Raw genomic sequence first — 26,795 nt, 5'->3', positions numbered from 1 at the left:
AAGAAAAATGATGATGATGCCATTTTATTGTGTAATCTTAATAGTTCCTATGTCATTTTCACATCTAATTAGTGCAAAGATATTTTAGTATGTTATTCATAGTAACAAAACAACAGAAAAATACAAATGGTTTACATAGAAACAGGAAGGTAAATAGCATAGCTATTAAAATTGTAAGGAAATGGACAACGTTGGAAGATGAATAATGGTGATGTTAAAGGAAAAAATGCTGAATTCAAAAGAGTACATATGTGCTATTGTTTGTGAAATGTATCTGAGTGAATACCAAAGGTCAGAAATGTAGTTTATTTTAATTTTCTGGGAATTTTTAGTAAAGTTGTTAGAATAAATAATAAATATTTCTACAAATGCAGGAAAGAAGATGGCAATATGAATGTCCACGAGTTGTCAATGACAATACACTTGATGATTCCAATGAAACAAATACCCTAGAATTACAACATATCAAAACCAATAAAAGAAAAAGAAAAACTAAACAGTTAGCTATTGTTAGAATCCAGAATCTAGTAATAAGAAATCTTCAAAAGAAAGCTCTAAGCCAGAATTGCTTCACTGGTAAATTGTTCAAAATCTTAAGGAAGAAAAAAAAATCTTAAACCCAAATCTCAAAATGAGGCAAAAATGAAACATAATTTAACCCTTCCTATAAAATCAAAGGAAATTTATAGACCAAGACAACCTTATATAAGCAAAAATCTTTAATAAAATATCATATCAAACTTAGCAATATATAAAAAGGTTACTGTAAGATCAAGTAGGGTTTATGCCAGATATTTATGATTGGTTGAAGTCCATTAATTTACCACTTTAGCAGATGTCAATGCTCCATTCATATACGCTCAGATTGCTTTTTCCATTTTTCTAGCTACCTGATGCTTATTCAAAAAAGTCAATACCTGTGTTACTTTGTCAGACTGATACCCTCAAGCTGTTGATAATATGTATCCAAACTGAAAAGCTGAAGTTCCACCAGGGAAATTCACACCCCTACCCTGCAACACTTAACCAGTGTCTGAGACATTCAGGGGTATAGATGATGCACTCTGCTTATGCTAAAAGGAAATAACTGTTACCTGTATTGTTTCTAGACCTTCTCTGCTACTGATATAAAATTATCCACCATAAAGCTTTGTTTGGTATTGTAGTCAAATTTACCCATTCTGCTATTGGTTTACCTTAGGAATTTTTTCTAAGTATTTTTCTCCATCTCAGCTTGAGGAAATCTAACATTTAAAAAAGAAGGGCAAAAATAGAATGGATAACAGTAGAGTATAGATAGGAGTTCGAGATTGAGAGAGCAGAGGAGGGATAGAAGAGGTCCAGGGGAATGAGATAGACCAAATTATGACATGCACATGTACAAATACATCACAACAAATCCTACTTTAATGTGTAACTATAATGTGTCAGTTAAAAAATAAATGAGTAAAAGGGAGACCAGTCACGCACAGAAAGGGAAACCCAGGGAAGAATGAGGGAAGGGATAAGGAAAGTACTAGGGAGTAAAATTACACAAATTATGTCATGTGCATGAACAAATAGGTCACAATGAATCCCATTATGTAAAATTAGAATGCACAAATAAAAATATAAAGAAGGATAAAATAAATCATATGATGTCTTTAATAATTCAGAAAAATATTTGGCAAAACTCAAAACCCACTGAAAATTAACATACTAGACATAGGCAGGTAATGCTTCAATCTGATAAAGAATATTTACCAAGAAGCTTCAGCAAATATCATTTTACTTAAATTAATTTTGAATTGATACACAAAAACAAAATTATACATATTAATGGAATACTATGTGATGTTTTGATATATTATACATTTATTTAAATGTTTCAATCAGGTTAAACACATATGGACTACCATTCTTGAGCACCTTGGAGCCATCCCTCTGACATGTAAACATCAAGGGAGACAGCGTCCCTATCTTCCATTCTCTGTGGGAGACTAGAAGCTTAATTCTGGTGGATGTTTGTTCCAAGTTGTAAAACAACTGTGTGCTTCTTATTACAAAGACACTTGAAAGTTTACTTATCCCTTGGGTAAATTAAAGTAGCAACACATGTGACCCGTGTTTTTAACTCAGTGCATAAAATCATCGCACTCATTTTTTCAGTGGATTTGAATTCAGACTTCCTTCTTTTTCTTCCTACCACAATATATTTGAATAAAATCTTCCTTGCCTGTTTAACTTTGTCCAGTGCAACTTTTGCTTTGACGCTATCTACACTTACTCATTCAATTTGAGTACTTCCTGAATAACCATCTTTTGTGCATGCTAATGGTGCAATGCCACTGGACTTTCAACCAAATGTTTCATAAAGGAAGGAAGACTATTAGCATTTATTGAACCCTTTACTATACCAGGCATTATGTATAATTAAAAAGGGGCTATCACTTTTCACATTTCATAGATGAGGAAATTGTAGCTTAAGGATGGTAAAGGACTTACCGGATGTTAAAAAGCTATGAAACAACACATTCAAAACTAACCTAGATCTGCCTGTCTTCAAAATGAATACTTTTTGCATTAGTCTATATTCTAGCCTTAGAATCACAGAATCATTAATTTATTACTTTTTAGAAATTTATGCCAATTCATCAAATATAAATGCCTGTAGGTATTTCATTTGAGTAGATGTTGAGTCCAATAAAGTTTTCATAGTTAGAATGCTATTTGGAAATTAGAAAATTCAAATAAATCTAGACACTGTCTTATAAACTATGAAGATTCATTCATTCATTCCATAAATATTTTATTCATTTCAAAGAGAAATAGTGTTAAACTACTTGCAAAATCCTGTTAAAATTTTTCCCTCTGGTAATTAAATGATGGAAGAATCCTCTCAAAAAACCCAGGAAGTTCAACATAAGTCATTTAAATCAAGTAAAGAAACCCACTTCAGTTGAAGGCCTATGTTCCACTACTGCATCTTTTTTTTTGTCCACTTCTAAGCTTGCTCTTGAGGCCTGTCTCTCTGGTGAAATATCATTGTGTGTATATGTGACACTTCAAAGTGTCAGTCATATTTCTTTGATGCAGTTAAGTTAGTGAGGACATTCTGATGAGGTCTTAAAACCAAACTTTTGAATTCTCAGCTGTCTTATTTTCGTGTTATGAATGAAAAGGATGTTCTCACCTCATTTCTGAGCCTTACTTCATTATTGAATCTCTCACACAAAAAGGTTTGTACGTCTTGAAGGAAAATCAAAGATAAGGTGTGAGTATGGAAAACATTATAATCAAAACACAGTGCTTCACTTAGACCTCATGTTCAGGCCTGATGCACCCAAGACCAGCTACTTGGAAAATCCTTTCTTATCACCCTACTTCCTTCCCTAGGTTTGCCCTTAGTCAAAGGCATCACATTGCCTGGTGTTATACATCCCCCCAGAAAGACAGCTATTGCCTATGTTCAACATTTTCAATATATCAGAATTTAATACAAGAAATACTTAATATAAGGCAAACTCTTGAGCAAAAACAAACGTATGTGTCTAAGGGAAAATGTCTCCTTAATTGAGTTTGGGGACAACAAATCTACTACGGTCTGTGGTAGAAGCTTATGGAGTTATATAATGAAGCCAGAGATGGGTCCCAATACCCCAAAGACAAAAACCTGTGAGGGAAAAAAATCATGCTGACTCATATTCTTCTGACAGTGTAGTATACTCACATGAATAAAACATCATTTAAAACTCTGAGAAGTTAAATGCTACAGACTACAGCAATGCCCAGAAAATAGCAGATTCTCAACATATATTTGTTTTAAACAACGAGTGAGTAATGGTTGTTATGCAGTGGCAGAGGGGCTGGGAGAAAGAATTAGCAATGGTGAAACCACTTGTCCCTGCCTGACAGCCTCGCCCACAGAACTGTAGGAGAATGTGCTTTGGTTGACTGGCATCATGCCCTTTGTAGTTATTTGTGTTGTTTTTAAAATTTTAACAATAAATATCAAATGCACATTAAAATTCATACAAAATGCATTAAATAATATAAAAGTTACAACAAATCATGGAATAATATAATAGATTTCCATATACCTATCAACTAGATTTAATAGCTATTAGAATCTTACATTTGCTTTAGAATTTCCATACAGATATAAATGTAATTAAAACCCTACTCTTCATATCCATTCTTTCTCCCTCCCTAACAAAGGAAAATATTATGAATTTTACATGTGTGTGTGGGTGTGTGTATTATTCCCATTAATTAAATATATGTATGTATGTATGTATGTATGTATACATACATACATACATACATACATATCATGCTCTTTGGATGTTTACCTTTTTATTTTGGGGAGAGGTGGGAGGTAGAAGGATATTTAGTTTTCCAAATATGAATATCTTCTTGTAGCTGATTTTTACTTTTTCCATATTTTTATTGGTGCATTACTGTTGTACATAATGGTGTTATTTGTTGTTACATATTCATATATGTACACACTAAAACAATATAGTTTGACCAGTATCATTCCCCAGTATTTCCTCTTTCCTTCCCTCCTCTCTTCCCCTGGTTCCTTTATTCTACTCTACTGATCTCCCTTCAATTTTCATGAAATGGATGCTTAATATCTAAAAACATCTACCTGGCTTGGAATTACATAAATAATATCATGCCATATTTATCTTTGGGGCAGTTAGGTTTTATCATGTTCATATTGGAGTAATATATTTATGTAACATGCAGATGGTAATATATTTATGTAACATGCATATTAATTAATATGCATCCCAATAGCAATAAATCAGTTTATTCATTCTACACTAAGGGATAATTGTGTTGTTTACTCTTTTAAGATGCTCACAAATACTGATTTAAGAAACATTTATACATATTGTCTTATGCAAATGAGAACATATTTCTCTTTATAAATATTTAGAAATAAAATTTCTAGGTTGCAGATTATGCATATCTTTGTTTATACTGGGTACTGATTATTGCTCTTCAAAGTGGTTCTATCAATTTATACTCCCACTAGGACTGCATATTAATTCAACACTTCTCCCCACTTTGCCAAAACACAGTGTTAACTTGAGCATGAAGTAGTATCTCATTGTGGTTTTAATTTACATCTTCCCACCATTAGGAAAGTTAATCATGTTTATTGGAATTTAGGTTTACTTTGTGTGATTACTTTGCATATTCGTATCATTTGCTAATTTTTTGCTAATTTTTTATTGATATGTAAGTATTACTGCGCGTGCGTGTGTGTCTGTGTGTGTGTGAGAATGTATAGTATATATCCTTTCCAATCTGTGGCTCCTTTGGTGGCCAATTATTTAAGCATTTTTAATTTTAATGAAATCACATTGGCTCATGTTTTTCTTTATAGCTTGTAATTTGTATATAATAGTGAATAAAGAACATACACTCAGGAGAAGGATTAAAAACCCACTTTGCCATATACAAGTTAAAATGCTATCCATGCATCTGAAAATAGGGTAGTAATATAACTCACTTCTAAGTTTGTTGTGAGGATTTAATTACTTAGCACAAATCAAGTGCTTAAAACAAGGCCTGGGACACAGTACTTTTGATGAGTGTTAGTGATTTTTATAGTTTCCTTTAGTAGAGGTACTAATATTTTACTACATTAATAGTATTAGTACTATTGCCACTAATTAAATATTTAAAGACATGAAGACATTTTTCAGTATTTATTCCTAAGTCAATTTTGTTTTTCACATTTACACCTTTAATTCACCAAACTTTCTTGAGATATGATATGAGGGAGGAAATTTTTTCAGGTGTCCCAACATGGACCATCTATTGAATTATCTACCATTTACCTACTGATGTGTAATGATACCTTTTTTCTATTTCCTTCTCCCAGCTACTATCAGAATTCATCTGAGAAGAGGCCCCTGCCAAATTTTTATTACTTATCTCTTCTATTCTACCAGTCTATATCCCTGTGGACACGCTACCTGGATTTAATTGGCATAGTGATTTTTTTTGGTAATTATTACCTACAATGAATCCCTTTTGTTATTACTCTTCAAAAAATTCTTGATAATTCCTAGAACTTCAGTATTCATACAAATTTTAGGTTCAGCTCATTAATATTCTCTTGATTTTTTTTTTTTGGTGTTTCCACTGTACTTTCCTTGAATATTATTTAATTGAGGAAACCTATATTTTTACAAAAATGAGCCTTCCCAAATATGACTATGTACCTGGCATCAGGTCCTACTATAAGTAATTCTGTTGTTTTAGTCTATTAGATGTTCAAAATCATCATGCAGCAAATACTATTTGCTCTCCACTTACAGTTGAAAATATGCACCATATTTTCCACATATGAGCAGTATAGTTCAGAAATATACCATACTTATAGGTTCATGGGAAACGAAACCATGTAAGCCAACAATATCTAAATTATAAGTATGATTATAATGGAGATGATACACATGGTAAAATGGAAGCAGAATAAAGTATAAGGGAAGTAATAATGTGTATCCAAAGGGAAAAGGCAGAAATTCAAAGTCTATTATAGGTCATAATTAAAGACATGGAAGTAGGAGAAAGTTTCATGTGGATCAGGCATTGAAAGCACATGTTTATATATCTGTAGTAAAGAAGATGAGAAAGAAGTGAAGGGAGATTAGGGCCCACATGATGAAGGAATGATGGAAGAAGTTTGATCAAGGGAATAAGATTTGCATGTTAGTGTAACATCATGTAGGAGGATAGCTTAGAGTGATAAGATTAGAGAAAGGAGGACAAAGAAGCTACTATCAGAATTCAGCTGAGAAGAAGCCACTGCCATAGTTCAGGTGAGAGGTGTGGATGAAGAGGCCACAGCCATAATTCAAGTAACAAGTTTAAAGAAACAATCTACTACCACAGTTCAGAGGAGAGGTACTGATGCTCAAACTAGGGGCAGGAGTGTCAATGGAAATCAACAAAGATATTGGCAATTTTGAGGACTTAGAATTGGCAAGACTTGGGTCTGATTCAACGGTGTGCATGTTGTGTGAAAAGAGGCTGAAACAACTGCTAGATAGGGGGTTGGATAATATTAGAGTTATCTGTAATGGGTTATCTGGATCAACCATATTAAAATCTTAGAGTAATACAAACTTATTGAAAATTTCTTAACAATTAGATCTTCAGCACATGACTCTGAGTAAGCCAAACAAGATTCCTCTCTTTATTGAATAAGTCCCATGACTTATGATGTCTTCTATTATATATGTGAAATCCATGCTTTTCAGCAAACTGAAGCTCCAAATAGAGCTACAATTAGAACTATTTTTTTTTTTTACTTTTGCCTGAACTAAAAGAATTTCTGTCTTATTCAAATTTCCCCAAAATGCTTTTGGGAGTCTCCAATAGATGTCTCATATCTATTTTACATCTAAATTCCCTTAGATACTATCCTCTTATGCTCTGGTTTCACCTCTCCATAGTTAATCCAACCACTGAAAAGAATTATAATACTTAAGATACTGCTGTCTAACAAATATAATGTTATCAGCATTGAGGTTCCTGATATCTGTTATTGAGGACACTGATATTTGCCCATAGATAACTTTTGTCGAACACTGCTAAAGCTACTGTGCTCCATCTCCTTTGAACGTAGAGCCAACAGAAGACTTGCTTTCAATTACAGCCAGTGCTGCTTGTCCCAACATCACCAATGCCTTACCCTCAAACTCTTTTTTTATTTGTTCTAATTAGTTACAAAGGACAGTAGTATGCATTTTGACACATCATACAAAAATGGGGTATACCTTCTCATTCTTCTAGCTGTACATGATGTAGAGTTATACAGGTTGTGTAATCATATATGCACATAGGGTAATAATGTGCAATTCATTCTACTATAATTCTTACCCCTCCCCTACTTTCCCTTCACTCCCCTCTGTCTAATCCAAAGTACCTCTATTCTCCCCCACCCCTTATTGTGTGTTAGCATCTGCAAATCAGAGAAAACATTCAGCTTTTGGTTCTTTTAGGATTGGCTTATTTTGCTTAGCATATTCTCCAGCTCCATCCATTTATTGACAAATGCCATAATTTTATTCTTCTTTAATGGAGTAACATTCCATTGTGTAAATGTACCATAATTTCTTTATCCACTCATCTGTTGAAAGGCACCTACATTGGTTCCATAGTTTAGCTGTTGTGAATTAAGCTGCTATAAACATTGACGTGACTGTATAACTGTAAGATGCTGATTTTAAGTCCTTTAGGTATAAACCTAACTGGGATAACTGGGTCAAATGGAGATCTTTTTCCAAATTTTCTACCCCCAAACTCTTAAATACATTTAGCTCTTGATGCATAATTATATTATACTGTATGTCCCCAATTGTACTCAATAATGGTTCTAAGAAAGCTGCTTGGGAAGACAAGAGAATTCAATACCACATTATAAACCAGTTTTTCCTTCCAAACTTGACTGTTCTTTAAAACAACAAAGGTGAATTGGCTCTCCTTTCTTCTGGAATGACTTCTTTCAAGAACAAAGTTTAATTATTTATGTATGGGAACCCTTACTTGCTTTGCTCATCCCTGCTCTCATATGCCTCATAATAAACATAAGATTCAGACTATGCTTGTGAATTAAACTATCTTTTCCATGGGAACAAATTAAGATAATAATATATGGGGATGAGGTGATAGTGATAGAACACATACTTAGCTTGTGCTAGGTCCTAGGTTTGACCCTCAGAACCACCAAAAACAAAGAAAGATTATCAAATACCATAATCCTTTAAAATAATTATTGTGGGTTCAAAAGAACAAGGAAAAAGAGTTTCTAGAAAATATGGGTATGTAACTTCTTTCTCTAATTTGGAGTTGTATGGTTTTGAAATATTAAATTTGCTACAATGAGAAGCCACTCACAACAATTGCTGAAAATACTGTAGATTAAAAGGATAATAATGAATTTGATGCACATAGTAATACTGATTATAGAACAAGGTGCCCATTTAACAACCAGCATAGTGAGGAGATTAAGAAGTCCTAAACTGCAGTGTTTGGTGGCTCTAGTGGTATTGGTTGATTAAAACAATAATGTGATTTCACTGACCACAGAGTTAGGAAGAGATGCTAATGTAAGGCACTTTTGTTATGAGAAGGCTCGGGGATATCATTAAAAAAATTTTTTAATGAAGTTTTGTTTTGATTTTGTTTGTTTGTTTGGTACTGGGATTGAACCCACAGGAGCTTAATCAATGAACCACATTACCAGTCCATTTTTTGTTTTTTATTTCAAGATAGGATCTTACTAAGTTACTAAGGCTAGCCTTCAACTTGCCATCCTCCTTATCCTCCTGCCTCAGCCGCCTGAGCCACTGAGTTTTATGAAGATTTTAGGGGGATCCAACATGGCGGCGAGAGGGGAGGCAGCGCTTTCAGTACCTCCTCAACAACGGGGTCACAGAGACGCATGGATACGCTTAGATTCGACCTGCTGAGAAACTCCTAGCAAAATTCCACTAAAGAGAGATCGGCCGGGAATCGGTAGGATTTTTGGAGGTGACAGTCTGCGCTAGAAGAGTGAATCTCCGCCATGCAGCACAGAGGTCCAGACCCGCCAGCCGCTGCCCGCGCAACTCGGCGACTGTCGGCTGCCTGCACGGGGCCCCCGCGTCAGGGCGGATAGCCTCCGAGGCGCAGCGCAGCTAGAGCCGTGCAGGGACTCTAGGAAGAGGTCTCTCACCAAGCCTTCATGAAATAGTGAACCGGGAGCTGAAACCAACCAGAGACAGACCAGTCCCACCCCTCCCTTTGGACACTCCTGCAAGGAGCCTGGGGCCCGCCATAGCAGAGTGGTGACATCACCAGAGTTCCGCTGACAGAATTCCTTCCCAGCGGAATCCACATTAGCAGGTGTGTCTCCCACCCCCTCCAGATACAAGCAGCCAGGAAACCACCGGGGTCGTGTCTGTAGGGAAGCAGAGGGGATTCCAGATCCCCACCTCCCCTTAACACCAGCGGCGACACCCAAGATCTTAGCCGCCAGTTTCTGGGGGCGTGCCCACCAAAGGGGTCCGGAAAAATTAAACTGTTGGTTCCCAGATCACCCCACCACAGCACTGGGGCTTAGATGAATGACAGAGAGGGTGTTCATCATTCGGGATATAGGACACTCGGTGGGGCTGCAAGTGTAATCAGATCCTTGGGGAACCGCCTCTGGTGAACAGGACCTGGCTGGCTGGCTGGGAGGAGGAACAGGGGGAGGGGCCGGATAAGTGAAAGGGCTCTGGACTAACAGGATTGAGAGACTCCCAGGAGCCACCGTACAGGGATTTCTGTCAGCACATAGAGGGCAGAAGCTCGGCTCAGGGGGCACAGCTCCGCCTATTGGAAGAGAAGAAAATGGGATTCAGCCATAGAACAGGGGATGCCAGCATGGCAGAGATCTGATGTCATCGGAGAGTGGCCGAGGAGAAAACTTCATCGGTGCCAGCGGCGACGGAAACAGTTGGTCCCCTGGTAGGGAGGGTGAGTCACAGATACCCGAGTCTCTCTCGCTTTGTCGTCGAGCCAGAGGGGAGGAGCGGGGCCGCCGCCCACGCCCACAAGGTAGGCAGACCTGCGACCAACCTGCAGATCAGGCCCAGCGGTCTGCAGGCGTGGTAGGAGGGGTGGGGCAGAGCCGCCGCCCGCGCCGGCAAGGTAAGCAGACCTGCGACAGACCGGTGGATCAGGCCCAGCGGCCTGCCAGCATGGTACACACTTCACCCCAACTGGAGTAGGGGCAGAGCAGAGCCTTCGCCCGCGCCCAGATCAGGCCCAGAGGCCCGCCTGTGTGGTGGTCAAGTGACCCCAATTGGAGTGGGGGCGGAGTGGAACTGACACCCATGCCCGCAAGGTGGGCAGACCTGCGAAAAACCTGCAGATCAGGCCTAGCGGTCCCCGGGCTTGGTAGGAGGGGAAGGGCAGAGCCTTCGCCCCCACCTGCAAGGTAGGCAGACCTGCGACAGAACGGCGGATCACGCCCAGGGGTCCGCGGGCGTGGTAGACACCTCACACCAATTGGAGGAGGGGCAGAGCAGAGCCCCCGCCCGCACCTGCAAGGGAGACTTTTCAACTATACAAGAGCAATATAAATATATAGGGGGGGGGAAATTTCAAAAACACAACAGTTTCACCAAGAAGAAAGAAACGCAAGCAGTATGAAAAGACAAGGAAAGAAAGGACTACAAGCAATGCAGGTCAGCTCAACTTTAGAAGAGGTAACAGCTGCAGCAGATGGAATGTCAGATAAAGAATTCGGGATATACATGCTTCAGATGATCTGGAGTATCAAGGAAGAAATTAGACAGCAAAATCAGACAATGAAAGATCACTTCGACAATGAATTACACAAACAAATCCAGGAAGCAAAGGATCAACTATACAGGGAGATAGAGGTTATAAAAAACAAACAAACAGAAATCCTAGAAATGCAGGAAGCAATAAACCAACTTAAAAACTCAATTGAGAGTACTACCAGCAGAGTAGAACACTTAGAAGATAGAACATCAGACAATGAAGACAAAGTATTTCAACTGGAAAAGAACATAGACAGCTCAGCAAGACTGTTAAGAAACCATGAGCAGAACATCCAAGAAATATGGGATAACATTAAGAGACCAAACTTAAGAGTCATTGGGATACAGGAAGGTATAGAACTCCAAAGGAATGAGCAATCTATTCAATGAAATAATACGAGAAAACTTCCCAGACTTGAAGAATGAGACAGAATCCCAAATTCTAGAAGCCTACAGGACGCCGAATGTGCAAAATTATAAGAGATCCACACCTAGACACATTATAATGAAGATGCCCAACATACAGAATAAGGAGAGAATTTTAAAAGCTACAAGAGAAAGGAAGCAGATTATATTTAGGGGCAAGCCAATCAGGATATCAGCTGATCTTTCAACATAGACTCTGAAAGCTAGAAGATCCTGGAATAACATATTTCAAACACTGAAAGAAAATGGGTTCCAACCAAGAATTGTGTATCCAGCGAAATTAAGCTTCAGGATGGAAGATGAAATTAAAACCTTCCACGACAAACAAAAGTTAAAAGAATATGCGGCTAGAAAACCATCTCTTCAAAACATCCTCGGCAAAACATTACAGGAAGAGGAAATGGAAAATAACAATGAAAACCAACAGTGGGAGATAGGACAGTAAGGGGGGGGAATAATCAAAGAGGAAAACAAACCATGTTTAGTAACATAAATAAACAAATATGGCTGGAACAACAACCCATATCTCAATAATAACCCTAAATGTTAATGGCTTAAACTCACCAATTACGAGACACAGGCTAGTAGAATGGATCTCAAAACAAGACCCAACAATATGCTGCCTACAGGAGATGCATTTGATAGGAAAAGACATACATAGGCTGAAGGTGAAAGGTTGGGAAAAATCATATCACTCATATGGACTTCGGAAACAAGCAGGAGTGTCCATACTCATATCAAATAAAATAGATTTCAAGCCAAAGTTAATCAAAAGGGATAAAGAGGGACACTACATACTGCTTAAGGGAACCATACACCAACAAGACATAACAATCATAAATATATATGCCCCAAACAATGGTGCAGCTATGTTCATCAAACAAACTCTTCTCAAGTTCAAGAGTCTAATAGACCACCATACAATAATCATGGGAGACTTCAACACACCTCTCTCGCCACTGGACAGATCTTCCAAACAAAAGTTGAATAAGGAAACTATAGAACTCAACAACACAATTAATAACCTAGACTTAATTGACATATATAGAATATACCACCCAACATCAAGCAGTTACACTTTTTTCTCAGCAGCACATGGATCCTTCTCAAAAATAGATCATATATTATGTCACAGGGCAACTCTTAGACAATATAAAAGAGTAGAGATAATACCATGCATCCTATCTGATCATAATGGAATGAAACTGAAAATCAACGATAAAAGAAGGAAGGAAAAAGCATACATCACTTGGAGAATGAACAATAGGTTACTGAATGATCAATGGGTTATAGAAGACATCAAGGAGGAAATTTAAAAATTCTTAGAGATTAATGAAAACACAGACACAACATATCGGAATCTATGGGACACATTGAAAGCAGTTCTAAGAGGAAAATTCATTGCTTGGAGTTCATTCCTTAAAAAAAGAAAAAACCAACAAATAAATGATCTCATACTTCATCTCAAAATCCTAGAAAAAGAAGAGCAAAACAACAGCAAAAGAAGTAGAAGGCAAGAAATAATGAAAATCAGAGCTGAAATTAATGAAATCGAAACAAAAGAAACAATTGAAAAAATTGACAAAACTAAAAGTTGGTTCTTTGAAAAAATAAACAAAATCGACAGACCCTTAGCCATGCTAGCGAAGAGAAGAAGAGAGAGAACTCAAATTACTAGCATACGGGATGAAAAAGGCAATATCACAACAGACACTTCAGAAATACAGAAGATAATCAAAAATTATTTTGAATCCTTATACTCCAATAAATTAGAAGATAGTGAAGGCATAGATAAATTTCTTAAGTCATATGATCTGCCCAGATTGAGTCAGGAGGATATAGACAACCTAAACAGACCAATATCAATCGAGGAAATACAAGAAACCATCAAAAGACTACCAACTAAGAAAAGCCCAGGACCGGATGGGTATACAGCAGAATTTTACAAAACCTTTAAAGAAGAACTAATACCAATACTTTTCAAGCTACTTCAGGAAATAGAAAAAGAGGGAGAACTTCCAAATTCATTCTACGAGGCCAACATCACCCTGATACCTAAACCAGACAAAGACACTTCAAAGAAAGAAAACTTCAGACCAATATCTCTAATGAACCTAGATGCAAAAATCCTCAATAAAATTCTGGCGAATCGGATACAAAAACATATCAAAAAAATTGTGCACCATGATCAAGTAGGATTCATCCCTGGGATGCAAGGCTGGTTCAATATACGGAAATCAATAAATGTTATTCACCACATCAATAGACTTAAAAATAAGAACCATATGATCATCTCGATAGATGCGGAAAAAGCATTCGACAAAGTACAGCATCCCTTTATGTTCAAAACTCTAGAAAAACTAGGGATAACAGGAACATACCTCAATATTGTAAAAGCAATCTATGCTAAGCCTCAGGCTAGCATCATTCTGAATGGAGAAAAATTGAAGGCATTCCCTCTAAAATCTGGAACAAGACAGGGATGCCCTCTCTCACCACTTCTGTTCAACATAGTTCTCGAAACACTGGCCAGAGCAATTAGAGAGACGAAAGAAATTAAAGGCATAAAAATAGGAAAAGAAGAACTTAAATTATCCCTATTTGCAGATGATATTATTCTATACCTAGCAGACCCAAAAGGCTCTACAAAGAAACTATTAGAGCTAATAAATGAATTCAGCAAAGTGGCAGGATATAAAATCAACACGCATAAATCAAAGGCATTCCTGTATATCAGCGACAAATCCTCTGAAATGGAAATGAGGACAACCACTGCATTCACAATATCTTCAAAAAAAATAAAATACTTGGGAATCAACCTAACAAAAGAGGTGAAAGACTTATACAATGAAAACTACAGAACCCTAAAGAGAGAAATAGAAGAAGATCTTAGAAGATGGAAAAATATACCCTGTTCCTGGATAGGCAGAACTAACATCATCAAAATGGCGATATTACCAAAAGTTCTCTATAGGTTTAATGCAATGCCAATCAAAATCCCAACGGCATTTCTTGTAGAAATAGAGAAAGCAATCATGAAATTCATATGGAAAAATAAAAGACCCAGAATAGCAAAAACAATGCTAAGCAGGAAGTGTGAATCAGGCGGTATAGCGATACCACACTTCAAACTATACTACAGAGCAATAGTAACAAAAACAGCATGGTACTGGTACCAAAACAGGCGGGTGGACCAATGGTACAGAATAGAGGACACAGAAACCAATCCACAAAACTACAACTATCTTATATTTGATAAAGGGGCTAAAAGCATGCAATGGAGGAAGGATAGCATCTTCAACAAATGGTGCTGGGAAAACTGGAAATCCATATGCAACAAAATGAAACTGAATCCCTTTCTCTCGCCATGCACAAAAGTTAATTCAAAATGGATCAAGGAGCTTGATATCAAATCAGAGACACGCCGTCTGATAGAAGAAAAAGTTGGCTACGATCTACATACTGTGGGGTTGGGCTCCAAATTCCTCAATAGGACACCCATAGCACAAAAGTTAATAACTAGAATCAACAAATGGGACTTACTCAAACTAAAAATTTTTTCTCAGCTAAAGAAACAATAAGAGAGGTAAATAGAGAGCCTACAACCTGGGAACAAATCTTTACTCCTCACACTTCAGATAGAGCCCTAATATCCAGAGTATACAAAGAACTCAAAAAATTAGACAATAAGAGAACAAACAACCCAATCAACAAATGGGCCAAGGACCTGAACAGACACTTCTCAGAGGAGGACATACAATCAATCAACAAGTACATGAAAAAATGCTCACCATCTCTAGCAGTCAGAGAAATGCAAATCAAAACCACCCTAAGATACCATCTCACTCCAGTAAGATTGGCAGCCATTATGAAGTCAAACAACAACAAGTGCTGGCGAGGATGTGGGGAAAAGGGTACACTTGTACATTGCTGGTGGGACTGCAAGTTGGTGCAGCCAATTTGGAAAGCAGTATGGAGATTTCTTGGAAAGCTGGGAATGGAGCCACCATTTGACCCAGCTATTCCCCTTCTTGGTCTATTCCCTAAAGACCTAAAAAGAGCATGCTACAGGGACACTGCTACATAGATGTTCATAGCAGCTCAATTCACAATAGCAAGACTGTGGAACCAACCTAGATGCCCTTCAATAGACGAATGGATTAAAAAAATGTGGCATTTATACACAATGGAGTATTACTCTGCATTAAAAAATGACAAAATCATAGAATTTGCAGGGAAATGGATGGCACTAGAGCAGATTATGCTAAGTGAAGCTAGCCAATCCCTAAAAAACAAATGCCAAATGTCTTCTTTGATATAAGGAGAGTAACTAAGAACAGAGTAGGGACGAAGAGCATGAGAAGAAGATTAACATTAAACAGAGATGAGAGGTGGGAGGGAAAGGGAGAGAAAAGGGAAATTGCATGGAAATGGAAGGAGACCCTCAGGGTTATACAAAAGAACATACAAGAGGAAATGAGGGGAAAGGGAAAAATAATACAAGGGGGAGAAATGAAGGTCAGTAGAGGGGGTAGAGAGAGAAGAGGGGTGGGGAGGGGAGGGGAGGGGGGATAGTAGAGGATAGGAAAGGTAGCAGAACACGACAGTCACTAGTATGGCAATATGTAAATCAATGGATGTGTAATTGATGTGATTCTGCAATCTGTATATGAGCTAAAAATGGGAGTTCATAACCCACTTGAAGCAAAGTGTGAAAGATGATATATCAAGAACTATGTAATGTTTTGAACAACCAACAATAAAAAAAAAAAGATTTTAATATGTTCGTATTTTGGGAGAGAAGGTTTGATCCATGAACCATCCACACCAATAATAAGCAAGCCTTAAAAGCATCTTTTATATCAATATTTTGCTACAGAAGGCAGCATGTTTTGAAAGAGAATCCCTCACCTTTCATACTGAAGATTACAATAAACGGCCCAAATTATTGTTGCATGACAACAACTAAATGGCAAATCTCTATTGACCATTGTATCAGTACATAATCTACTAGTCTATCTGAAAGAGTATCTTGGTGGTAAAGGGGATAAGAAAAAAATACTTGCCCTGAATTTTTCAAGGAAAAAGATGCAAATCTAAAGTGGAGAAAGACAATATTAACTTGTAAATATGCCCACTATTGTGGGACAAATTTAGGTCAGGAAACCTATACCATTGTGTAAAAAGTGAAAGCAAGTGACCATCCATGCCATGTTCTTTTAATAGGACTGTCCTGCTGGAATAATAGCTCCATCCCAGTTATAGTCAGCAAGTGAACAAATACACAGGGGCAATAGGAAGGTCTAGCTTTTAAAGAGAATCATTTTTTGTCTCCAAAATATAGGTTGAATGAGTAATTACAGAAGTGGGAGATGACATATGAAACTGTTAATCTCCTCTAACTACATATTGAGCCCAATTCTCTCTCCCAGAGGAGCCCATGAGCCACGGTGTAGGGGCCAGCCATTGGCCTTCAAACAGAAGCTAAATAACACTGTCCGGGCTTTTTATGAGTTCACCTCCATTTGAGAAATTGACCTGAGGTAAACTGCTTGTGAAATAGTATTTTCCTTTGATAAACTGAAATTTCTCACAGAGTCTTCAAATACAATTTTCGTTAATTCTTTTCCCATCTTGCTTTCCTGCGACAGACATATAAGGAGAGCCGAGGCTAATCTTTGGCTACTCCTTTAAACCCTATCTAAAGTTAGTTATCCCCTGTTAAAATACTCTGGCACATATATTATTATTAAGTAGAAGTAAAATTTAGTCTTATAAGAACATTTATGCTAGTTATGGTTCTTCATCTCCAGATAGTAATTTTTTCACATTTTTTTTCTTTTTATTAGCTGCACATGACATTACAATGATCTTGGCAATTCATACATTTGAATCAATTGGGGTATAATTTCTCATTTTTCTGCTAGTCATGTTTTAAAATTTAAAGCCCATTTATATTCTTGAAGGTGCCTTAAAGAAAGAGGTCGATAGAGGGCGTCACAGTCACTATCGCAAAGGAAAGATATTTAGAAATAGATGTAGCTTTCAGGTATCCCTCCAGCCTCATTTAATACTATTTTAATCAAAGGTGGGTTCACCCAAAGTTTTAATAACAGTACCATACAGAAGCGTGAGCAAAGGAAGACTTGTCACCAAAATTAATTCCCTCACAATGGTGGATTTTTTGCTTGTCTTTTCTATGTTTTAAAATTATAAAATACTTCCAAAATAAATTGTAGAAATTAGCATGACATCATCTTCTACTCACTGCCAGGATGTATCATAGTTAAAATTATTCTAATATTTTCCTTCCAATTATTATTTTTAAGTAATTACTTATTACTAATTAGATAGAATCAAATATTACAGTATACCACTACTGGTTCATATTTCCTTTCTTTCTACTTCTTTAGGAAAAAAACCACTATTCTGATTTACAGGTTGATCATTCTCTAGTATATTTTTGTACTTTTACTACATATATACTTAGAAAACCATATGCTTTTGCATATTTAAACACTCACACATGCATATATATAATACCAAAAATACACAGAATTAACTTTCTCTTATTGTTCAAAAGTGTGACAATACATATAACTACAATTAATTTATTTTAATTAATAAATTTCTGAATTAATAAATAAACTGCAACTTATTTTTACCATATGTTTGTTATGTGCATTAACCTTGATCCAATATTTTGTTATTCTAAACAAAGAACAGTGTTATACATGCTTCCTTGGAAAAAAAGGAAGTGGTCAGTTATAGTTTTCACCTACCCAAGTATATTAAATGATGAAAAAAATATTTTTCAGATTGTTTATATAATGTATTCTCATCAACATTTAGAGTTATCAGACTTTATAATTAATGTCATTCAACCAGATGTATGATAATAGTTCATTGTTGTTTTAATTGTGTTGCTCTGATTACTAGGGAGGTGAAGTATATTTTCATGATTTTAACATTTAGTTAAAATATAAACATATTCCCGTATAACCTGCCTTATAGTTTTTGGATATTGTTCTACTGCATTTTTTTTTTAATTCTGAGGCTCTATTTATTTAGTAAAGCTTGTAGGTATGTGCACTACAAGTATCTTCTCATAGTCTATAACTGATTTTTAAGTTTGTTTATAATACAATAAATGTTGCTGAGGCAAATGCTTTTGCATATAAAAATAAATTTAAATTTCCCATAATACTACAAAACAAGATCCAAGTGAAAAGTAGAGGGGGAAAAAAAGCTTTAAAAGCTTTTTGAAGAAATTATGGCGATATCTTTGTGAAGTTGAATACATACATAAAACCAAAAGGAGATGACTAACAAATATGCCACAAAAATACTTAACACTTTTAAGAAATAACAAATTAAGCCTCTCAACAAAGATGCATTTCCAATGTTAATTATAAAAAGAAAAAAATTACTCAGTTATGGAAAGAAACAGGAAAATGAGATTAAAAATTTCTCAATAAAATGGATTTAGAGTTGATATAGATGTTGTAATTTAACTGATAAATACACAAATAATTCATTATAAATAAATTTAAGGACTTCAATGAAAGAGACTTAAAGAAATCAATGGGATTAGTGAGTAATAGAAGATGAATCTCAGAAAACAAAATGAAAACTCTAAAAAGACCTAAATGGGAAATTCTATGCATGATCATTCTAGACATAAAAAATATAACAGCAGAAATGAAAATTTTTCTAGATAAGCTTTAATAGCAGATTGGACACTAATAAGAAAAAATCACACATTTGCTTCCGGCAGGCCAACAGAAATAATCCAAATGGACTGAACAGCTCTGAGAAAGTCTCAGACCAGCAGATCGGAGAACTGAAGAAAAACAAGCCTATTTGAGGAATTCCTCTTAACGCTAAAATGAGTCAGCCCTAGTGTTTTTCTGTTCTCAGTTATTACCTAGGTACAGTTCAAGAGAAGTGAGCCCTTGGTCACAACATGCTGATAAGTCCAAAGTGTAGCAGCTGAGCTAATCAGACCTCATTTAATTTGTAGCTACCTAGTTTACAGTCATAAAATTATTCAAAGTATTTTCCTATAATCAACAACATTTTTGGAATTAGTTTCAATTATTTTTAATGCAATGGGATTTTAACACAAACTATACTGGCAAACTTTCTCCATCTTTTTTAAGATGATATATTCTGCAGCCTCAAGACATTACTAGTTATCCTATTTGATTTATAGTTAAAATTTAATAAAAAGTTATAAAAAATAGAATAAGCAATGATCCTGCTAAATTTCCAGATAATATCTTCTACTACCTTTCACATATTATACATCATCATGTAATTTCTTTTCTGAACCTGGTTCCAAGCCCATCCCATGTTTTAGTCTCCATCTTTTCTTATTTTAACTTACACAGCAGATATAATATGGATTGCTTTTCCCAACCAGCTTCCATTTATCTATTGCAAAGAATCAGCATTTATACTATTGCCAATGTACTGCCTAATCATTTTTCAGGCTCTATTCTTCTTTCAAGCTATTTAGTCAATTTGAATACAGCCAAATGGTTAAAGCTCAAATTCAGTCATGTTTGTTAGAGAAATTGAAAATTATATCTTTAAATCTTACTAATTCACATCTAATTACTTTAGAATCTGTGAGAATGCAGTCAAGTATTGAGATAGTTACAACAGCATTATATAAGAAGGCCTATTGAGGAAAAGTGCTCTAAAAGCATTTCATAATGAAAATGTTTATTGATTTAAAAGAGCAAATTCTACATAATTGTAATATAACTATAATTCAATCCAACTTAAACTGATGCTACTTAGAAATTTCTAGTCACTATTTTTAGTGAAGGGATTATATGCTCTTCAAAATTATAACCAAACTCATCTTTTGAGAGTGTAAGAAAAATTTTTTAAAACTCAAGAACGTATAAATAGGTACACATAAACATCTGTAAAATTAGCACATAGAGATTATTGTTTGTATGCTCATGTGCCGTAAGAACTTTGGAATCCTTTAGTAAAACCAAAGTAAATAGAATTGTCTCTACAAATAAAGCTGTAATCTAATCATCTGATGAAATATAAACCTTTTACAGCAGTTATAGAATACATAACAAGTAGACATGAGCAATAGTAATGTTTTTCTCTATCTAAAGTTTCTTTTTTTTGAGAGTCATCATTTGTTTCCTTATTGATTCCAACTAATGAATAATAGTAGTACACACTGCAATATGGAAATTCAGGTATTCAGAAAGAGATTCTCTATTGAGAATGGAGCATAGTTTACTTGGTTTATCGTAACCTAATTTTATTTTCAAAACACATTCTATGTGATGGTACCTACAGTTTCCTAAGTTCTCAAATATTGGATCATGGGAGATCTTCATAAGAGAAAGAATTATTATGGTTAGTAAAAATATTTGTCTATAATTGGAAATTTTATATTAGTTCTGGAGTATGATTTTGTCACAATTTGATTTTCATAACTGAGAATTGGGCCTTGGATAGAGTGATCGCAAACAAATGCTGTCAACCTGTGGATCCAACTTGAACCACAAAACAATCTTCTACATTACTTTTTTTATTTGTACTATTTTTGATTTTTTCCAATTTAATTCTATTTAGACCATCTGCTTCAAAATATGACCGTATATATTCTGGAAATACATACCAATGTGTGTGTATGTGTGTGTGTGTGTGTGTGTGTGTGTATCAAATTTGCCTTTCCTCAAAAGCTTGTAGCAGGTCCAAGAAGGCTATAGTTAGACTCACTCACCAAGGCTTCTAGCATGCTATGTTTGATATATGTAGCCAAGGTCATGAACAGTGACCTTGTCACTGTAAGTACTCAAGATCATACACATTTACTTAGGAACATGTTCCCCCTTGAGTAACCTGTTGGCAATGTGTCATTTTTACATGCCCTGCATGTAAAAAAGGCCTATGGAAATGCCCAGGGGGCAAATGGGGCTGCAGCTGGAGGCTGAAGGCTGCTGCTGCCTCTGAGTAAAGAACGTCTACTATCCCAGCTGCATCTTACATCTCTTTCACCTGTCAGGATCTGGAATCTGTTTCCCAGAGTCTGAGCCTCCACCTGACATCGCTGCAAGTAGATTCAGTTTTACTGAAAATGGACCTATTCCAGCAGATCCACTTTTTATTTATCAACTTCTTCTGTTATATAAACTGCATTTTAAAATGCAAAATATCATATTCTCTGGAAATTTCCCAGTCTAAGGATAATTGGTAAAAGAACCGGAAGACACATAGAGAATCGGGGCTGGGGACAAGGTTCAGGAACAAACCAGCTTAACTAGCAGGCACTATGTCTCCAGGATGAAAAACATTTGAGTATTTCTTATTTCTAAGTGCTTAAATATTTTAAATGGCCCAACGCCCAGCTCTGAGTTGGTTGGTGGCAAGAAAGTAGATCTGGTTTTGAACACTGGCAACCTTTATCCATGTTCATAGTTATGGAATGTTTAGTAATCAAGACACAGGGATTAACTGATCTGACTATCTGTGTGAGAGATAAATCAATCAGGCATATGTAGTAGCCAGATTAACTCAAATCTGACCCACAAAGCACTGCATCTATAACAACAAATGTAATTACCTGTCATTCCTAATAATGACTCAGGGACTTTGATATAATGGAATCACCAAGTGTCTTCTTTCACTTGTGCTATTGATTTGCTCAATTTGTATGTAAGATTCCTCCCACACCCAGGCAATTTAACTGTACTTTTAAAAAATATATTTTTAAAGGAAGCAGTGAAAAAACCTTGGTTAATGCTGATCTCTTCAGTCAATTGCTTAAGCTCAGTTACACTGTGAAGTCATTATAAATTAGTGATCCAAGAAATTTGCTATATTAGGCGTGAAAGAGCAAGTGTTCCTAGCATTCAACACTGTCTGTCCACCAGAGTCTCTAGGATAGGAAGCAAAAGATGTCCAGATGATTGAAAAGCTATTAATGACTTTGTTTGTGTATGTGTGTGTGTGTGTCTAAGTAATATTCAATTAAATTTCAAAAAAACAATTTTCCAATACATTTTAAATCAAGAAAAATTAAACAAATTATTTAGCTTTTAATATTAAGGTTACTTAATTTTTTTAAACTAAATTACCCAGTTTAGCAGTGGTTGTTGATTATGTTCACTAAATTAATATGGTCTTACTTTGATTTGGGATTTATTTTTACCCCATTATTCTTTCATTGATTATAGTCTTCTTATTAACATCACGTTCACTCTTGGAAACTAGCTTATCATATAGTCCTTTGACCCTCATTCTGACTTTATTTCAATCTTCTATGCAGATTTAAAGGCTTTAACTTGATTAAATCACCTAGTGTTTCATTGTTCTTTCTTCCTAGGCATATTATCTGGTATTTGATAAAGTCATCACCCAGCTAAATAGAAAGTTGAAATCCTCTAGTTTCCCTTGGCTTAGGCAGGTTTAGGACCTGCTGACCTTGAATTAAAAACAAATAAATTAATCCATCTATCCAAAAGAGAAGCTTCTTACACAAATTTGGAAATCCTGGAATGATCTGCTCAGGTACTCTCATTAGGACAGTATCCCTGTCATTATGGTCATCTGGTCCACTTAGGTGGCTGCCTTTTATTCTGAGAGTAGAAGATACTCTCTTCCAAAATGGGTGCTTCTAACTGATTCTTCAGAACTGTTTTTTTTTTTTTTTTCAAGAAATTACCAGCATATTTTCAGCAGCACTTACTAAACAAAACCAGCACATCTAGTTATTCTTAATGCTCTTCCAGAGAAGCATTATAAATAACCAGAGATAAAAGTCTACATAGGGTCTTATATGTAGGACCTAATACCTGTCAAAGGTACATGTGCCTTTCCCCTGGTTCCAGGGCAGGGGAGGGAGTGCTGTCTGTCAGGTATCTTGGTTACTCTCCCAGTCTTTAGGATCAAAGCCACTCTACTTGTCCATTCAGCACTGGATATCTGCTTCCTTATGGGCAAACAGGCACAGAATCTGATTCCAAGTCACTCCAGAACTATATATTGTTACTCTTATTTTGACTTCACCAGTAGTCAAAGCTCATTATCTACAATTCTCATGTGTACCAGTCGCTAACTTGATAAATTACTCAAGTTTTCAACCTTTCTTTCTTCATATATATGGGGTTTGTGATTTTTTTTTCCTCTCAACTCTGAATGTTGGCTTCCTTGAAAAGAATTCTGATTTTCTGGCTAAATTTTCTTTTAAGCAAGCTATGCTACTTCATAATGCCAAGGGAACCAATTTTTCAAATTAAAAAGCCCCCAGTGATCTGACTACTGAGTACTGCTCTAGGGAAAATATCCTGAAAAATAAGCCCCAGCCTAGACACATAGTACTCATTGCTGAATGAGTAAAAAGTGGATAAGATTAGCTACCCAAACATTTCCATGAGAAACAACATTGAAATGTTTCCAGATGTTTAATGATCCTGCTTTACAAAGCATAACTTAATACACAAAAGGTAATAAGAACAAATGAAGAATTCTTCCATATTAAATGCATTATATTCTTGGAATACTGAAAACAATTATACTGTATATCGAATATAGGATTTTTATGAAATTAGTAACTGATCCAAGAAACTACTAAATAATAATTTAGATTTCATTAGAAGAACTTAATATTTCATTTAGAAGCATTTGGGAATATAATTAGGTAACAGGAACTTCCTACACATGAGGTAAAAACAACTGGTATGAAGTCAACTTGGCATATATAAATGGTAGGTATTCTTTGAAAAAAAAAATTTTTTTGAACTAACAGAACATGATGTTTCAGGCTAATCAGTATAGTCAATTTTTTATCAACTTTAGGTTGGGAACTAATGGTCCATAAATATTCACGAATATCTCACATATCTGCATCATCTGGGTCTTCTAAAGAAAGATACTTATAGTCAACTTAAGAATGTTTTATATAAGGGAATATTGTAGAATAGAAAAGTCAAGAGACATCTTCCCCCTCTTGATATGTTCTACGGTGGTAAAGATACAAATCTCTCCATGGAGATTTGTTTACACTCCAGAATAAGGTAAGTTCTCTCTTAGAAGTTGATGGGCAATTTTTTAGCAGACTAGAGTTTCCTATCTGGGTTTTTTTCTCCAGTAATTTCCTTTCCTCCAAACACATGTATAATTCAAGTTTCAGCACATCACCCTGTGAGGAATAAAACTCAGGAAACTGGTCAATAATATTATTCTCACTGATTCTTTTACTCTGAGTAATAAACTGTCTTTATATCTATCCCAGATGTCCTTTAATTATATATATATACTTATATATACATATATATGAACATTCAATATATGTATATATATTACATATGTGATCATTATGATACACATACACATATGTCTACACATAAGTGTAGATAGATACTACTAAGTAACTATATAACTTAGCTATTTAACTTTCAACTAGGGTAAAATCTTGGATACTTTACACTTTAAGACTTTATCAAGATATAAATGACATAAAATTATTTCAGATGTGGACTCTGTTGAGTCTTGACATATACACACATGTGTAAATGCTTATACAATCATAGTGGTATTGTATATTCTAATACAAAATATTTTCATCACCCAAAATAGTTCTCTTGTGCTCATTCCAATCTCCTCTGTATCCTCAAATAGAGACAACTGCTTATATGATTTCTTTATCTATGATTGAATTCATCTTTCCTAGAATTTTATAGAAATGAAGTCACACAATTCACTCTTCATAATATTTTTGAGATTCAGTCATGATATTGCTTACAACAGTAATGCTTCCTTTTCATAGCTTATTATTATATATTAATACTCTCTCATGTCTTTATGCCTTCTGCTGTTGAAAGACGTCTGGGATGTTTTCCATGTTGGAGCTACTACAATAAATCTTCTATGATCATTAGTTTGCAGGTATTTGTGTAGAAACAAATTTTATTTCTCTTGGATAAATACATAGGAATGAAATGACTGGGTTGCATAGAAAGTATATTATTAGCTTTATACAATACTACCAAACTGTTTTCCAAATTGGCTGTATCATTTAACATTTATAAATGATATATGTGAGTCCCAATTTCTTCATGTCCTCTCCAAAACTTGTATTGTTTTTTTTTAATTTAGTTATTCTAATGCATGCAACAGAGATGCTTCACATGATGGATATTGCTGGTTTGCAATTCATATCCATTTCTACTTTATCCTGTCCCTTCTATCTCTAAGTGTTAGAGGAATTGAACAGTTAAATCTGCTTTAAAAACTTCCTTAAGGTCAGGCTTCTCAATACAGTCTAGGGTCTTTCAATAAGATTAACTCTCATCAAATTTGGAAGAGGTAAAGGAAGTGAAGACCATTCTTTTCTAAGATGGTAAAGTTGTACAAGTAGGCTTGGCAGCAGCTAAATTTCATGTCCTTCTCCATCTTACCAGAGTCATGGATATGAAGAAGATATAACATCAAAGTGTAGCAGAGACAACAACCTGTTTCTGTTCTCTACGTCACAGCTGCATGGTAGCCTCTGACTTACTTTCTTTAAGACATTCCAACAATTTTGAAATAACTTAAAACTCCTTTTTAAAATAGTTCTCTGTTACCTGAAGCTTGATTGATTGAATAGATGTTAGGAAAGGAATAAAAAAAAGTCTGTGACATATAGATAGGGTGTTAGCAGGATTTCCCAGTGTTCGGAACTCTTCTACTTCTCAGTGAGAATTATTTAATATCATGTATTATTATTATTTCATCACTGCAGTAATTTTTTAACAAATATCTGTTGACAACATATTAATGATATTAACATTTTTGAGAACTTTCTATGTCCCAGGCTATGTGATAATTAATTCAATGCTTATTATAAACCTAAGTCAGTCACAGCACAGTCATTGTTAAGTTAAATCTATTTTAATCATGTCCTAGGGTGTATCAGAATAGTATTTAAAACTACATCTGCCTAAACCAAGATTTATGTCATTTTACTACCACCCTGTCACCTTTCTGATAAAATTTGCTGCTAATTATCTATCTCATTTAAATAGT

The sequence above is a fragment of the Marmota flaviventris genome, chromosome 15 (assembly GCF_047511675.1).
Source record: "Marmota flaviventris isolate mMarFla1 chromosome 15, mMarFla1.hap1, whole genome shotgun sequence".
NCBI classification, from domain to species: domain Eukaryota; kingdom Metazoa; phylum Chordata; class Mammalia; order Rodentia; family Sciuridae; genus Marmota; species Marmota flaviventris.
Note: the sequence above shows the minus strand (reverse complement) of the source record.